The sequence below is a fragment of the Alligator mississippiensis genome, chromosome 2 (genome assembly GCF_030867095.1).
Source record: "Alligator mississippiensis isolate rAllMis1 chromosome 2, rAllMis1, whole genome shotgun sequence".
NCBI classification, from domain to species: Eukaryota; Metazoa; Chordata; order Crocodylia; family Alligatoridae; genus Alligator; species Alligator mississippiensis.
Window position 1 is genome coordinate 1,767,018 of NC_081825.1, and position 16,111 is coordinate 1,783,128.

Sequence of the window (16,111 nt, forward strand, 5' to 3'; positions counted from 1 at the left end):
AGGAAGAGAATAAGGTAAAGGCAGGAGAGGGGGGGGAGCCTCTGGCTCCAGACAGTCCAGGACAGGATTTGCAGTTGGTCGAGCCACAGCCATCTCAAAGATCCCAACTCCCTCCCCCAATCCACATTCCTCCAAAACTCTCTTATCTCTACAAAGAGACATAAACGCTTGAGCATACATCAATTCCTCCCATTTACCATTCTGCCGGCAGAACAAAATCAATTGTAAGATGGTATTATAATTAACACTTCCCTCCCGAGGCCAATATTCTTTATCATCTAGCTGATACCGTGGCCACGCAGTTTCACAGAAGAATTTAGCTTTCTTCTTAGTCATAGCATCCTCACCAAACTCTGCCCAATGTCCCAATACACAAGAGAGGGGGGTACATTTCCTAACCTTACTGTTAATAGTACCCATCTCAGGGCTGCCTTCCCGGTTCTGACCGTCCGACTTACCTGGGATCCAGGGATCTGTTCTTAGTCCTCGTCCTCACAGGGGAAAAATCACTGGTCTTGGACTCGGGCCAGACAGAATACTTACAGAAATAATCCCAGGCAGACGTACTGACGGTAGGCCTTATGCCCTTTCTACCCTCTCACCCAGGTGCCTGTTACTGATACTTTCACTCTGTGGCGTTGCACCGTTAGGCTACTGCCGCCTCAGCGATCCAGCTCCTCCTGAAACAAAAGTCTCACCGGGAAAAGAAATCCCGGGGCACGCCCGACATTTGATAAGGAAAAGTAAATCAGCTGGTCGTCAGTTAGTCCGGGCAAAGCTTATTTACGGCAGTCCAATCTGGGTCGCCAAAAACTGTTAGGCCCCAGCTCAAGTCTGGGTTCATGCCCGGTATGCAAAGGCCAATAAAGATACGAGGGATGAAAGTATAAATAAGATTTATTGCTAGCAATAAAAGGTGCAAGCGGAATAATCTCACTGAACAAGCACAGCAGATATGCAATACTAAGCCACTTATATACAAGGGTTTGAATCTTCATAAGCATCCTTGTTTGCTAATTGGTTATAAAGGAGTGACGCAAGGAGTTCTTTACTAAGCATGTCTCTATACCTGTGTTTTAGCTATGTATCTCATTAACATACATATATGTTTCATTAGCATATTTCTTCCCCACCTAGGGGTGTGATTTTTAGTATTATAATGAGCTCTTTGTCCCAGTGCTTCTGATTCTGTTTTTGTTTTCAAGCCTCCTCTATCTAAGACTGTCTGCTCCTTATCATTGCAGATGGGCATTCATCGCATAACATTCACTTTTGCTTAGGCTCTGCATAGTAGTTTCTAGGTCAAACCTCACAACTACACCATCCCAGATAGGGTTCTGCAGCCAGCTCATGGGACCTGCCAGGGATGGAGACTCCACCACGTCTCTAGGGCTTGTTCCTGCCTTTAGTCCTGCTTGGAGTCACAAAGTTCCTCATCTCAGCCTCCTATTCCCCTGCTGAATCTCAGGACCGTTGCTCCTCGTTCTGTCCTCTGCTGCCACAGAGAAAAGCCCATCTCCCGCCTCTCTGCCATTGACATGCAGGACTTTGCAGACTGGTCAAATCCCCACTCAGTTTTCTCCTCTCCAGACTCAATCCCCCCAGCTCTTCCAGCCTGTGTTCACCTGTCTTGCCTTCCAGGCCCTGATCATTTTGGTTGCTCTGCATTCGGCTCTTCCCAATCTGTCCACGTCCTCCTGGTAGTGCGGGACCCAGACCTGGGCAGTTTCCAGTGCAGGATGGAGCAGGAGAACCACCGCCCTGCCCTTGGCAGGGACTTTCCTGTTCAGGCAATCCTGGAGGCTGGAGGCTTTGTCTGCAACAAATGCACTGGTTTACCTGGGTTCTCAGGCTAAAAGCACAGGTCTTTGTGCCCAAAAGCTTGCTTCCTGCCCCAGCCAACTACCAGCTGGATCAAGAAAAGGGATCATAAAAAGGTCCTGGATTCTCCAGCATATTGTGGCAGGACTCGGCAGGTAGCACTGTTATTCACCATACTGTGATGTTATAGGATTGGAAGAGACCTCAAGCATCTAATCCAGGCCTCTGCATGGAGGCAGCAGGACACTCTTCCTAAGCCACTACACACAGCCCCATCCAACCTCTGCTTGGAAACCTCCAGGGAAGCAGGGTCTGCAGCTCCCTGGGGCAGCTGGTCCTGTTGCCCTGCTGCTCTGACATTAAGAAAGATTTTTCCCCTGTGATTTCCTCACCATCTGTTTTGCTGCACTTAAAACCCTGGTTGCATGCATGTTCTGCTGTCTGGGAATGACTGTCACAGGAGCATGAAGATTTCCAGAGTCTCTCCCAGATCCATTCACACTGGCTGTCAGGAGTGAATGGTGCAGGCCAGTCAAAGCTGATCTTCCTTTGTGTCGGGTGTCTGGATTCAGCCCAAATGTGCAAAAGTCAGGGGAAGATGTGGGTGTATACTAGCGGTGCTGGCTGCAGTGGTCAGGATGGCACAGGGGCAACATGCAGGGGTGGATGCTGCAAGCTCCCTGAGGGCAGGGAATGTCCCATGCTGCAGCACTTGCAGGTTGGCCTTGACCAGCATGAGCTGGTCCGGTGCCAGGGCAGCACTGGGCCAGGTGCCCTCTTCCCTGTGCTCTGAGCCTCCATTCACAAAAGACAACAGAAAAGAACATTTCTTGCTCCCACTTTGTTCCCCTCCATCTCTGGCTCTGGGTACCCTTAGGGACTATTTAGAAAAGCTGGATATATACAAGTCTGTGGGGCTGGACAGGATGCACCCGAGGGTGCTGAGGGAGTTTGCTGATAAGATGGTAGAGCCACTGACCATCATCTATGAAAACACATGGGGATAAGGAGAGGTCCTGGATGATTGGAAAAGGGCAAACATAGTGCCCATATTTAAGCAAGGGAAAAATCAGGATCCAGGGAACTACAGATGGGTCAGCCTCACTTCAGTCCCTGGAAAAAATCATGGAGCAGATCCTCCGGGAATCCACTTCTAAGCACTTGGAGTAGGAGAAGGTGATCAGGAAGAGTCAGCGTGGATTCACCAAGTGCCAGCCATGTCTGACTAACCTGATTGCCTTGTATGCTGAGATGACTGGCCCTGTGGATGTGGGGAGGCCAGTGGATGTGTGGTAGCTTGATTTTAGCAAGGCTTTTGCTATGGTCTCCCACAACATTCTTGCAGGCAAACTAAGGAAGTCTAGGCTGGATGTATGGACTGTAAGGTGAATAGGAAACTGGATGTAGCACCGGACTCAGAGGATAGTTATCAATCTATTGATGTCTAGAAAGCAGCTGACATCAAGTGGAGTGCCCCAGGGATCAGTTTTGTTTCATATCTTCATCAATGTCCTGAAAATAGCATAGAGTGATCCCTTCTAGCAAAAAAGCCCCCTTTTCCTCTTGCCTACAGTTGCTCTCCTCTCCTTGGATACGTTTTACCTCTTCTACCTTTTCTTCCTTCCTCTTTCTTTCACTTTATGATAAGGAATTCTGTTTTAAAATTGTATGTGTGCATTTTGTATCTCCCCTCGTATTTTGGTATTGTTATTTATTTGTGTCATGGCATTACTCTTGTAGCTTATATTTTATACTTCTCACCTTTCAACTTTCAACTAAATCTGTTTAGTTTCAAGAGTAAGTTACACATTGTAACAATGTTAACAAGAGCAGGAGTCAAACTGCCAATTCCCGGTATCAGGGGGGCCCCAGAAAGAGTGAGTGAATCAGTGATTGAATGCGTAACACAGTAGCAGGCAGCCATTAGCACCTGGGAAACCACAGAGCAACAAGGGGAAGAAATCAATAGAAGACAATGTAGCAACCCGGACATGTCTAAACACCACCAATCAAGAGCTAGAAGCCCTGGCCTGAGTTAGTCAATGCCAGGGATCAACATTTGGGCTGAATATTTCCAGATCGACTGCTGCCAGAGCCCTATTCAAAATCCATCAACGGACTCCCAAACCTGCAAGTACATGCGGATGACTCCTGGGGCTGACAGATGCCATCCAGTAGCCACCGAGGGGGGGAAGTCCCACAAGGGTCAACGAACCCTGGATTAGGCAAACCTGAAAACTGGGGAGTCACCAAGGTCTGCCAAGGACATGTAAAAAGGAGTGAAAAGTGACCCTCAGCAGTGTGCTCTTCATCTCCAACTTGACCAGCACCCCACATGTCCAGCAGGACCAGCTGGCAACCCCCTTCTGGAGGATAACAACACACTGCAAGAAGCCTCGACTGGCCATCGACGGCAGACTCTAGTGCTTGTAGGATAGGTATACCCGACTCTTGTAGCTTCCTACTGTGTGTGTGCATGTGTGTGTGTGTGTTTGTCTGTTGGGACCAGCACCAAGGTTTATGATTTAACTTCATTAGTGTTTCAATCCGCCTAATAAACCAGAATTTTAAGGATTCCGAGTTGGACATTTGTAGCCAACATTATTTGGTGGAGAATGCAGGCATTATAATAAGATTATTAGTGGATGGGTAATCGGGGTGACCATGTCTCCAGATAGAACCCACATCCATGGAGGTGGGTGAGCAATAGTCACCCGAGGGAGTGGGCAGACTCAAGGAGGGTCTGGATTTAGTTGTAACCTAAGGGGGGGCGGGGCATATCACAAGGAAGGGATTTGGTAGTAGAACTGCAGGGGCAGGGGCACAGTCAGTTGGGAGCGCGAGGGCTCAAGGAAACTGACAGGCTTGAGGCGTGGTGAGGAAAATGTCTTTGTTTATTAAAAAAACCCGAAGGTTGGATCTGGAGGCCAAGAAGATAAGTGCATACGGAGGGAGGAAATTGTACAGCCACTGGCGGGAATATTTGAACACTTGTGGCGCACGGACCAGGTCCCAGAGGACTGGAAAAGGGCCAATGTGGTCCCCATTTTCAAGAAGGGGAGGAAGGAGGAACCAGGCAAATATAGGCCAGTCAGTCTCACCTCCATCCTAGGCAAAGTCTTTGAAAAAATTATCAAGGCTAACATTTGCGTGAGCCCGGCAGGACAAATTATGCTGAGGATAAATCTGCACGGGTTCATAACAGGTAGATCATGCCTGATTAAACTAGTCTCTTTTTAAGACCAGGTTATGAATCACCTAGAGACAGGAGTAGGGGTTGCTGTCATATACTTAGACTTCAGGAAGGCCTTCGATACGGTATCCAACCCCATACTGGTGAACAAGTTAAGAGGCTGTGACTTGGATGACTACACAGACCAGTGGGTGGCGCATTGGCTAGAGGGTCACACCCAGAGAGTCGTAGTGGATGGGTCAGTTTCGACTTGGAAGGGTGTGGAGAGTGGGGTCCTGCAGGGCTAGGTCCTTGGACCGATACTCTCCAATGTCTTCATCAGCGACTTGGATGAGGGAGTAAAGTGTACTCTGTCCAAGTTTGCGGATGACACAAAACTGTGGGGAGAAGTGCACACGCCGGAGGTCAGGGAACAGCTGCAGGCAGACCTGGACAGGTTGGACAAGTGGGCAGAAAACAACAGGATGCAATTCAACAAGGAGAAATGCAAAGTGCTGCACCTAGGGAGGAAAAATGCCCAGCATACCCACTGCCTAGTAAATGACCTGCTGGGAGGCACGGAAGCGGAAAGGGATCTTGGAGTCCTAGTGAACTCCAAGATGAACATGAGCCGGCAGTGTGACAAAAGCCATCAGAAAAGCAGAACCAAGGAGGTGATATTTCCCCTCTATTGGGCGATGGTAAGACCGCAGTTGGAGTACTGCGTGCAATTCTGGGCACCGCACTTCAAGATGGATGTGGATTACCTCGAGAGGGTCCAGAGAAGGGCCACTCATATGGTGAAGGGCTTGCAGACCAAGCCCTATGAGGAGAGACTGGGGCACCTGGACCTCTTCAGCCTCCGCAAGAGAAGGTTGAGAGGCAACCTTGTGGCTGCCTATAAGTTCATCACAGGGGCACAGAAGGGAATTGGTGAGGCTTTACTCACCAAGGCGCCCCCGGGGGTTACAAGAAATAATGGCCACAAGCTAGCAGAGAGCAGATTTAGACTGGAGATTAGAAAGAACTTCCTCACAGTTACAGTGGCCAAGGTCTGGAATGGGCTCCCAAGGGAGGTGGTGCTCTCCCCTACAATGGGGTCTTCAAGAACTGGATGCCTTTAAGTCGGCAGGCCCAGATGAGCTCCGTCTGAGGGTACTGAAGGCACTGGCCGACATCATTGCAGAGCCACTGGTGGGAATATTTGAACGCTCGTGGCGCACGGGCCAAGTCCCGGAGGACTGGAAAAGGGCCAACGTGGTCCCCATTTTCAAAAAGGGGAGGAAGGAGGACCCGGGCAACTATAGGCCAGTCAGTCTCACCTCCATCCTTGGCAAAGTCTTTGAAAAAATTATCAAGCCTGACATTTGTGAGAGCCCAGCAGGACAAATTATGCTGAGGGGAAACCAGCACAGGTTCGTGGCAGGCAGATCATGCTTGACCAATCTAGTTTCTTTTTAGGACCAGGTTACAAAACTCCTGGACACAGGAGGAGGGGTGGATGTCATATACTTAGACATCAGGAAGGCATTCGATGCGGTATCCCACCCCATACTGGTGAACAAATTAAGAGGCTGTGACTTGGATGACTACACACTCTGGTGGGTGGCTAATTGGCTGGATGGTCGCACCCAGAGAGTCATGGTAGATGGGTCAGTTTCAACCTGGAAGGTTGTAGGCAGTGGGGTCCTGCAGGGCTCGGTCCTTGGACCGATACTCTTTAATGTCTTCATCAGTGACTTGGATGAGGGAGTCAAATGTACTCTGTCCAGGTTTGCAGATGACACAAAGCTATGGGGAGAAGTGGACACGCCGGAGGGCAGGGAACAGCTGCAAGCAGACCTGGACAGGTTGGACAAGTGGGCAGAAACAACAGAATGCAGTTCAACGAGGAGAAATGCAAAGTGCTGCACCTAGGGAGGAAAAATGTCCAGCACACCTACAGCCTAGGGAATGACCTGCTGGGTGGCACGGAAGTGGAAAGGGATCTTGGAGTCCTAGTGGACTCCAAGATGAACATGAGCCGGCAGTGTGACGAAGCCATCAGAAAAGCCAATGGCACTTTATTGTGCATCAGCAGATGCATGACGAATAGGTCCAAGGAGGTGATACTTCCCCTCTATTGGGCGCTGGTCGGACCTCAGTTGGAGTACTGCGTGCAATTCTGGGCACCACACTTCAAGAAGGATGCGGATAACCTGGATATCGTCCAGAGAAGGGCCACTCGTATGGTTAAGGGCCTGCAGACCAAGCCCCATGAGGAGAGACTAGAGAAACTGGACCTTTTCAGCCTCCACAAGAGAAGGTTGAGAGGCGACCTTTTGGCTGCCTATAAGTTCATCACGGGGGCACAGAAGGGAATTGGTGAGTATTTATTCACCAAGGCGCCCCCGGGGGTTACAAGAAATAATGGCCACAAGCTAGCAGAGAACAGATTTAGTTTGGACATTAGGAGGAACTTCTTCACAGTTCGAGTGGCCATGGTCTGGAACGGACTCCCAAAGGAGGTGGTGCTCTCCCCTACCCTGGGGGTCTTCAAGAGGAGGTTAGATAAGTATCTAGCTGGGGTCATCTAGACCCAGCACTCTTTCCTGCCTATGCAGGGGGTCGGGCTCGATGATCTATTGAGGTCCCTTCCGACCCTAACATCTATGAATGTGTGAATATGAATCTATGAAATTTCCCCTCTCCATAGGGAGATTCTGAAGGCTGGACCCAGCCCATGGAGGGAGGATGTGTGCACCTCAGGCTTTTCCATAGGGGACATTGAAGCCCAATTTGAAAGAATTTGCCTTTGTGAGGCACCCTTGGTTTAAAGGCAACACAGTGCCTTTGTCTGGCTACTAGGGCATGCTGTAAAAACAGCAGTTAAGGAAAAAGCTCAGCGAGCCTCTGAAATTGAGGAAATGGAGGAGCAAATCCAAATTCTGCAAGATAGATGTGTCCAATTGGAAACCAGGAATCAGACTCTAAAGCGGTTGTCTCTGAACTTGAAAAATGAAAAGGCGCATTTGAGAAAAATAAACCAAGACAATGCCTGACAATTGGAATTTTTGGACAAAGAAAAGACTACGGAGAAGTCTTGCCAAAATTGGTAAAGACAATGGCTAAATACCAAGCCGAGAAGAGAGCCAAGGTAAACCATGGCCCCTGTCTAAATACCATTGACCGTTTGAAAAAGGAACTGCAGGAGCGCAGCCTGCAAGTACCAGCTGTCATCTGGGGAGACCAACCCAGGGATCCAGACATCCCCTTCAATCCAGGAGAGATTTGGGGTGGTGTTACCAAATTTGCCCATTACTTTGGGGTGCGCTCATTTATTAAAGGATAGTTTCTAGGGTCTTGGTGATTCTGTCAATGTGCTGCTTGTGTTACTATACGGACCTGTATCTCTCCCTTCTGCAAGCCCTCACCCCCAGTGGAGCTATCTTGCAGGACTCCATCTCAATGGGGCTGGGTTCCTCCAGTCACCACATCAGTCATACACACAAACACACACAATTTAACGTGACACGCCTGACCTGGCTGGGCTGATCAGCATGGACAGGCTGACACCCTCATATGCCAAGAATCAGTTCATAAGAGCAACAATAAAATGCAGTCAGACACAAGCACACAGGTAAACAGAATCCCTCTGAATCCGGCTGGGTGTGCAGCTGACACCCTCATGGACCAGCATTCAGTTCAGAAGGGCACGTCTGAGTCAAACTGGGTCAATCAGCCTGTACAAGCTGATCCCCTTATGTGTTTCAAACTCAGCACGTCCCAATCTTTGGTCTCTTGATGAGCAGACCCCACAATAATTTGGGCTTCACAGGGATCTTTAGCATAGGTAAAAGAAGCGTTGCTGCAGAGCACGGGAGGAAAAAGAAGCAGAGAAGGAAAAATATACCCAATTACTACCAGTTTGACTATAAAAGTTATTTATTGCTAAGCATATGAAATATATAATAGTACTAGTAGTAATAGACATACAAAAGAAAAACAAACACAAACAATGACAATACTACCCTGGTTGCACTAAGTATTTGGGGAAACTTAGCTCAAGCTTAACTAATACAGTTCAGGTTCAGAAGTTTATGCCTAGACAGAAGAGAGAGAACGCTGGGGTCTCGCCTAGTCCATGGTACGCAGGCTGCAAAGCTGACAGGCACAGTCCGTAGCACAATCCTTGAAGAGAGAGACGATCTGTTCTTCCAGCGTCCCAAGAATGACAGGGGATGGTGTCAACACAGGAGTTTTCTTCTTCTTTTCTTTTCCTCTTCTTCTCCTTTCCTCCTGCTTCTTCTTCTTCTCTCTTTCTCTTCTTTCAGCACACACACTTACAGATTTTTATACCCTCAGTTCAGCTGCTTCGAAGCACCCTCAGTAGTGTAAATCATTGTCTTTTCTATTGACAAGGGGTTATCTGGTTTGGACCATCTCAGGAAACTGATTGGTAATCAGGAAACACTTAAGATTAGGGAGTAACCCAAATACTTGGGAGCCAGCTTGAAATTCCTATGGATGGCAGATATACTGATGGGATATCTCATGGTTTCTTCAGGAACAATAGATAGCTTGCAGCATCAGGATTTGGGATTTTTACTTGTTGTGCACAAGCCTCAGCTTAGCATGACTTTTCCAGATTTAAAGCAATTATTGGGGTGCTCATAACCTTTTGTGGAGAGGACTCCCACCAGTCGTCTCGGGAAAGATATGACAACACCTGGGATTAGGGCTCCAGCAGGCTGGATGCTGTGATGAACCCTTAACCATTGTTCAAATGTTGCCCATACCCCCTCGGACTCGGTCTCTTGCCTCAGCATTCCCTAACCCGGCAACCGAGTTTTAGTCAATCAAGTTTAAATAGGCCTCCCATAGTGGGACCGGGGAATGTACGGCCCGAGATGCCTATTAAACTTAGAGCTGTGTGTGTGTGTCTGGGGGGGGGGGGGGGGAAGTCCTTAGCAAATCCAGATTAGAACTGGTCTGATAAATGCTGAGCTGGGTGTGTGTGAACATGGGTTGATTAACATTGGAAGCACAGATTCCCCATCATGCAGTGCTCTCCTGCTTCTCTGGTCCCAGAATTCACTGCAGTCTCTGCTTCAGGCTTTCTGTTTTCCATCTCTCATGTAAATGAATGGTCATCTGGTTCCATCTCAGATGCAAATGAGACCGAGGGCAGTTGTTCACTCTTATCACCCCTATCTGGAGAGTTTTAGGTGCGTCTCTCACTGGATCTTAATCAGTTTCATTTAGGTAGAGGAGGGGAGGGGGGGGGTGAGTCCTTTGTGAGTCAAACAGACTGCATCCTGTGCCAGGGTTGCCCAAGAATACAGAGCTGAGACATAACAGTGGGGAGATATGGGGAGATTCAGAGGATGCAGGGGAGCCCTCTCCTGAAGATCCTAAGTCAGATCAGGAGAGGACCCTGGTGCCTGAGGTGAGCGCAATCACGTGGACCTCAGTCACTTGGGATGCTCAGGGAAAACCCACGGAAACCACACAGGTAATGGTCCCCCTCAGTGAAGCTGATCTAGCAGCCCTGGGCAAGACGCTGGGATCTGCTAACATTAGGAATTTGGGACAGTGGTTGCAGAAATTCCTCCATGTAGTGGCCTGTGAAACCCTGAGTGTCCGGGAATGACACCGCCTACTAAGGGCTTGCGCCACCCCAGAGATTCAGGCAGCTATGGGTCAGGAGGACAGCTTTGGGGGTGACAATTTTCCTCAGAGCATAGTGGGTTTGGGGATCGGTTTGGGGAGAAAGACATTTAAGGGACAGTGTTGGGCTAGCCACCAGACACCTGGGGAACCTGTTAGGGACTATGTGATCCGGTGTGTTATGTTGGGATTGCTGTCAGGGACGGTTCTGCCCCTAGACAAGGAGAACAAATGGACATCGGACATAAGAAGTATAGATTATCCTCCTGGGTTTTGGAAGGAGGTACAGGAAGGCATGCATGAGCCCATAATTGGACTGATGGGGCCGCTCTGAGACACCAGGAGATATGCGCTGGGAGAAGTCCTAGCCCAGGCTCAGGATGCAGAGAGGTTAATTGGACGTCAAGCGGGGGGCGATTGCAGCCGCCCAGTTCAAAGAAAAGCTTAATGACACACTGAATTATATGGTTACCTATCCTAATGAAAGTGCATACCCCAAAACTGACAGGAGGGTTGGGGGTACAAATTGTCGCCCCAGTCCACACTGGGTTAACCCCAGGGTATCAAAGGAAAGAGAGGGGGAAAATGGGATTTGGTCAGCAGTGTGGAAGTTTTTAATGCAGCATGGGGAACCAAAAGGGAAATGGCATGGAAAGCCTCTAGCCGAGCTGCTTATCAGAATGGCAGAGCTGACCGGGGAGGGAGCAGCACCTCCCCTTCTAAGAAGGTAGCAGCCTCAGCCCCGGTCTCCAAAGAGCAGTGACGGAGCCCCCGTAATGGGACCCCTGAGCAAAGCCCTGGCTCATGGGAGAAATTGGGGACCCTCAATTGGGATCCAGGAGGGAGACCCCGAATACCCGTTATGGTGGGAACTCAAGGGCATACCAGTGAGCTCCTGGACACTGGAGCTGCACTAAATGTATTCAGGGGGAAATGGGACCTGCAGCTATTTAAGATTGATCAAATTACACTCCGGTCCTTTACAGGGCAGGAATCCACCAGGATGGTGTGCACAGGGGTGACCACCTGCATCCAGTTCCCAGAGGGGCCCCAAGAGATTAATATAGATGTGGTTCAACAAGAGGGCTCCACTGAACAGTTGATTTTGGGAGCCCCTTGTTCAACCGGGAAGGCTGGATCCTAGATGTAGCCAACGGAGTTGTATGGTGAGCACAGAGAGCTGACCCAAATTGGGGATGAATTCTTTCAAACTTTCTTTGCTACAGTGGTGGAGACTGCATGTTTACAAGGATAAGCTTCTACCCAACCAGATCACATATCAATAATGACAAGAATATATTCAAAAGAACAACATTCTGGCATTTGAACAAAGTCCATTTGCAAATTTACGAAAGGTCCCCATGGTCGGGGGTGTGCCGCTTGTCTAGTTTTAACCTTCTGACTGATGTTATGGGCAAGACAAATGGGACAAGTGCTACAGTACTGCTGCGCCATGGAGGGAAAATTTGGGGCGAACCAATCACACTGTACTGTCGCAATCATCCCCCCCTTTGCTTGTATGGGTCACTGAGTGGGCCAGACCGGCAAGGTAAGGTACCAAAGCCTTGGGCGCTACCAGGCTGCCATCCGGGGAGCACCACAAGGTGTCAGGATGCAACTGACATCCTTTGCATAGCCAGTCCTCCTCCTCAAATTTTGGAGCCTGGTCTTGGAGTAGGGCCAAGTCGGAGAGATTGGCCAACGGAGACTGGTCTGCTGAAAGGCAGAGAAAAATATCATTAGGAGCCTGAGGGCCAGAAAGGGCCTCATTCCTAGCTGCATGGTCAGCTAGGGCATTTCTGCGTGTGACATCATCATTAGGGATTTCATGGGCTTTACATTTAACAATAGCAATAGCAGAAGGCAATAAGAGAGCATGTAAAAGAGCACTGACATAAGAACCATTACGAATCTGAGTCCCAGCCAAAGTAAGGAATCCTCTTTGTTTCCAAAGTTTACCAAAGTCATGTACAACACCGAAGGCATATCTGGAATCAGTGTAGATGGTGGCAGATTGACCCTTAGCCAAGGTTCATGCTCGAGTGAGGGCTACCAGTTCAGCCAGTTGAGCAGAGTGGGCATGACCTTGGTTCCTGAGGTGAGCACAATCACGCGGACCACAGTCAGTCGGGATGCTCAGGAAAAACCCACAGAAACCACACAGGTAACGGTCCCCCTCAGGGGAGCTGATCTAGCAGCCCTGGGAAAGACCCTGGGATCTGCTAGCATTACCAAAGAGGAGTATACCTCCTCTCCTCACGCTTGTAAGGAGGAGGCAGTTAGATGGGCCAAAGCTACCATGGAGCTGAGGATGGCATCCCAAGTTAAAGATAACAAGAAATTGTTTTTCATCTATATAGGGAGTAAAAGGAAGGCCCAGGGAGGAATACGACCCTTACTAAATGGGCAGAAACAATTGGTGACAGACAGGGGGACAAGGCTGAACTCCTCAACGAGTTCTTTGCCTCAGTGTTCCTAAGTGAGGGGCATGACAGGTCTCTCACTGGGATTGTGAAGAGGCAGCAGCAAGGTGCCAGACTACCATGCATAGACCCTGAGATGGTGCAGAGTCACTTGGAGGAACTGGATGCCTTTAAGTCGGCAGGCCCGGATGAGGTCCATCCGAGGGTGCTGAAGTCACTGGCGGATGTCATTGCAGAGCCAATGGTGGGAATATTTGAATGCTCATGGCGCATGTGCCAGGTCCTGGAGGACTGGAAAAGAGCCAATGTAGTCCACATTTTCAAGAAGGGGAGGAAGGAGGACCCGGGAAACTATAGGCCAGTCATTATCACCTTCATCCTTGGCACAGTTTTGAAAATATTATCAAGGCTCACATTTGCGAGAGCCCGGCAGGAAAAATTATGCTGAGGGGAAACCAGCATGGGTTCGTAGCAGGCAGATCGTGCCTGACTAATCTAGTCTCTTTTTATGACCAGGTTACAAAATGCCTGGATGCAGGAGTAGGGGTTCATGTCATATACTTAGACTTCAGGAAGGCCTTCAATACGGTATCCCACCCCATACTGGTGAACAAGTTAAGAGGCTGTGACTTGGATGACTACACACTCCGGTGGGTGGAGAATTGGCTAGAGGGTCGCACCCAGAGAGTCGTGGTGGATGGGTCGGCTTCGACCTGGAAGGGTGTGGGCAGTGGGGTCCCGCAGGGCTTGGTCCTTGGACCGATACTCTTTAATGTCTTCATCAGCGACTTGGACGAGAGAATGAAGTGTACTCTGTCCAAGTTTGCAGATGACACAAAACCTTGGGGAGAAGTGGACACACTGGAGGGCAGGGAACAGCTGCAGGCAGACCTGGATAGGTTGGACAAGTGGGCAGAAACCAACAGAATGCAATTCAACAAGGAGAAATGCAAAGTGCTGCACCTAGGGAGGAAAAATGTCCAGCACACCTACAGCCTAGGGAATGACCTGCTGGGTAGCACGGAAGTGGAAAGGGATCTTGGAGTCCTAGTGGACTGCAAGGTGAACATGAGCCGGCAGTGTGACGAAGCCATCAGAAAAGTTAATGGCACTTTATTGTGCATCATCAGATGCATGATGAATAGCTCCAAGGAGGTGATACTTCCCCTCTATCGGGCGCTGGTCAGACCACAGTTGGAATACTGCGTGCAATTCTGGGTGCCGCACTTCAAGAGAGATGTGGATAACCTGGAGAGGGTCCAGAGAAGGGCCGCTTGTATGGTTAAGGGCTTGCAGACCAAGCCCTATGAGGAGAGACTAGAGAACCTGGACCCTTTCAGCCTCCGCAAGAGAAGGTTGAGAGGCGAACTTGTGGCTGCCTATAAGTTCATCACGGGGGCACAGAAGGGAATTGGTGAGGCATCTAGCTGGGGTCATCTAGACCCAGCACTCTTTCCTGCCTACGCAGGGGGTCGGACTCAATTATTTATTGAGGTTCCTTCTGACCCTAACATCTATAAATCTATGAATATGAATAGATGAGGCTAAAATACTAGCCCAAATACTTTAGTGATATCACCCTGATGGCCGATCTCAAGAGGGGGAATAATGTAGCAGAAAGCTCCCTTTTCTGCATTGAACTCCATCCTATTCTCATCCGCCCACCTCTGTAACCTGTCTGGATCTAGCTGGATCTGTCCCCCCTCTCTCCCCGAGTGTGCCACCTCGCCCCACAATTTGGTGCCGTCAGTGAATTTGGGCAGTGTGCTTTCCACACCCACATCCAGATTGCTGATGAAGATGTTGAACAGTGTGGGCCCGAGGACCAAGCCCTGGGGGACCCCACTTATGGTGATACTAGAAGTAATAGCCATGGAAGGAAAAACAAATGATACAGTTACAATATTACACAATTTCAACTGCGGATTTGGGGAACTTTAACTCAAGTTTCATCTGCAAAAGTCATATTTGGAAAGCTGCACCTGAGTAAGAGCGAGAGAGGGAGAGACATAGGGATTAAACTAAGTCTGAGGTTCAGAAAGTGGGCTTGTTAAGTCTCATCAGCAAAAGTCAGGTTTAGAAATCTGTACCTGGAGTAAAAGAGATCAGTAAAAGTCAGGTCTGTATCTGGAGTGAGAGAGAGAGAAATTCAGGGTCTCACCTCTCAGCGAAGCTTGAACCAGTCGAGGTTCCTAGGTGTTTGTTGGAGCTGGCAGACAGGCAGAGCCCTCAGCATGACCCGTGAAGGTAGCCTGGAAGGAAAGGAGAATGTGAAGTCCCAGTAGAGCCCTGCCTGTGTCACAGACACCACCCATGTGGATAACTGCTATGTCCATCCAGCCTCTCTTGGGTGCCCACATTCCTAGGTGCTTTCAATCACTGCAGGATCCCCTCAGCACCCAGCCCAGGAAAGGATGGAGTCACATGGAAAGCAGGAGCTGAGAAAGGGATTTGGGGTCCTTGTCGAAGCAAAGACAAAAAACAACCACACCAAAGGTAGCCCAAGTACATTTCCCCTCTCTTTTCCAGGGTGCACGGTTTCTTGCCATTCTGGCCAGTGCTTATTGATCAGCTTTGGACCATGAGATTGAAGAGCACCCAAAATCTTTGGCTTGTTTCTACTTGGAGTGAGCTGGGATGAAAGGAAGGGTCACCATTACCTTTTCTTTTCCAAGGCCTCCACAAGCAGATTGTCTCCTCGAGCATTGGTGGTTCAATGGCAGAATGCTTGCTTACCATGCAGGGGACCTGGTTTCACTTCCCAGCCAGTGCATGTTTTTCAAGTCATTACTTTCCCTACCTTAGAGGCCTCAGGTAGTCCTTGAGGAAGATACCTGACTCCATTTTTCCCTTATCCCAAAGGGGAAACAAATTCTTATATAATAAAAGTCTTGTCTGTGTGTGTGTAAAGCTCTGCCCATGCACGGCTGAGAGGGCGGTTGCAGGCACAACTGCGCCACTGCTCAGGGGAGGAGGCAGAGGTGAGGGAGCCACTGCGCTGAGCTGGTGGGGAGCGGGGGTCATTGTGGCAGTGCCCCCCCACTAC